Here is a 2284-nt window from a genome sequence, read left to right on the forward strand (position 1 = left end):
AGATATTTTTGGTATCCACTGACTTAGATTGAACACATAATGACTTATCTACATTCCTGAATAGTATTAAATTGCCACATTTTTTATTGGTTCTCATGTCATGGTTTTATATTATGGTCCAAGGCAACCAACAGTTAGTTTAGTTTATGTAGCTTAACAATATAAAAATGAAAACTTTTGAATCTATTATGTATGAAGCTTCTTGCATGGCGTGTACGTGTGAAAATAATATTTTATTATTGGTGAACGTATCAATCGAAACCATTAAACTTTCAATGAATGGATCGAAGATGTGGCTTTTATATTAAGCTCATTTTTAAAAATACATTAACTCATAATTCAACTTATTCCCAATTCCTGCTATTTTGAGTCGGGTGCAATCGATGCTATAAGTCACCTCGTCGGTCGGTCGGTCGGTCGCACGGTCGGTCGGTCGGTCGGTCTTCCCATAACACTTTTGTGCTTGACCTTTTTAATTAAGATCAAAGGTATGTTCTGAATAGATTGCGTTCTTAGCTTTTTAAGCTTTTTCTTGGTCTTTCGTGGCCAAGATCAAAGTGTAGTATCTATTGTAGTTGACAACGTGAGGCCGCCGTGGGACTGGGAGAGAAAAATGGTCTACATCGCAATCCTGGCCGTGGGGAGAATGGTGATTTGGACGTCGAGACTGCAAGATGGCCGGGGGTGCTGTCTTTTTCTGATCAGGATCTAATCGCTTTCTTTAAACACCAACTACGGGTAAAGATCAGCTGCGACAGAAGAAGGCCGCAAAACGTGGCTTTTGAAAGAATATGGCTACAGTTAGTGAGTTTGTGTGTACGAAGAGGGACCAAATTTGAATACGTGTTCCCTGCCTAGGTGTGGAGCACTCGGTTCTAGGGTTTCTGTCGGACCCCCCCTTTCCAATTCTACTTTCTTCAGCCTTTCAGCTAGCCGAATAAATCTTTCTTCCGTTATTAGAAAGCCTCCAAGACCCCCCCATCCTCCAAAAACAACATTTCTTTCTTTTGCCCCCCTTCTCTCGAAACCCAGCTCTCACCGTCAATTTTTTTCTGCCCTACTAAAGACACAACCCTTCCCCCTCCATTTAGAGGCTGTCAGCGAAACCCTGGTTCCTTTACAAACCAGAGTCAGACGGGTGGTCTAGCATTTCAGATAGGGTTGGGAGGGTCTTAGTAACCGGTTTTTTTTTCCATGTCCCTCGACACAAATTACATTTTATTAATATTGTTATCTTTTTTGTATTTTTTGATATATAAAAAAAATTCAAATTGGGTTTAAGTAGGAAGAGCCCCCTCCCACCTGACACACATAAATACAAACTTAAAATGGTATCCATGATTAAATATGCTGGCCGAGAGAAAAATCATTTAAAATTTCCAATAGGAACGAGATGAATCAACCAATCTCACCATCCCTCCTTCTTTTTGAGCGTGCCTTGTGCCTAAGTTTTTTGTTCATTTTCACTAATGTATTTTTTTCCTGTGAATAAAAAAATTATTATAACAAAGTGTAGTATCTGTTCCGGCAGATGCTGCAAGCAAAGACCATGTATGGGGGCAACCTCAGATATAATACCTTGGTCAATCTTCATACCAATTGTCACTATCCAGCTTCCCTACTCCCCTGTGAGTTGGTCCCAATTTTCCCTTCACTCCTCACATTAAAACTCGGCCTTGTGCCTAATTGGCTCGGTGGGCGAACAAATAAATACTCTTTTCTTGGCCTTTTGGCCAAGGTCAAAGAGTAGTATCTGTTCTTACTACATGCTGTACTTATGTTTGTAACTTTCTGATATAAAGTGGGGGAGGCACTTTTCTGTATTAATTTAATGTAAAATTATACCCACTTTACAACCAGTCAGTCTCAAAACCATTCACGTCATCCTGCAGATCATTCAAGTTGTTTTTGAAGGAGTCCAGTTATTTTTTAAGCATTTAAGTCATTCTTAAGATCATTCAATTCATCCTTAAGTTCATTAAAGTAATTCTAAGTCATCCACATTTTATTTATTTAAGTCATTTCAGCCCATTTTTCGGTCATTTTAGTTTATCTTTAAACATTTCATGTCAATCCTACATTCACACATTCAGTTGTGTAGTCACCCCTGGTCAACCCTTACACGAGAGCACGCGACTAATCGCTATCGGACTTGTTTTAATATAAAAGGCAGTTATGAGAACGTATGTGACTTTCTGTGTATGTACCGCCTCAAGTCTTAACATAGAACACGAAACCACATAGAAGTGATATTGCCTTGACCTGTGTTTCCCAGGAGGTATAA

General features: G+C 39.2%; 1 pseudogene; it reads left to right on the top strand.

The window, feature by feature from the left end:
- The first annotated feature begins 1713 nt into the window (after positions 1-1713).
- LOC145241852 (U2 spliceosomal RNA) lies at positions 1714-1870 on the top strand (annotated as a pseudogene).
- Positions 1871-2284: the final 414 nt, after the last annotated feature.

Source organism: Euprymna scolopes, chromosome 20, assembly GCF_053919585.1.
Source record: "Euprymna scolopes isolate OS-2025 chromosome 20, ASM5391958v1, whole genome shotgun sequence".
Taxonomy (NCBI): Eukaryota; Metazoa; Mollusca; class Cephalopoda; order Sepiida; family Sepiolidae; genus Euprymna; species Euprymna scolopes.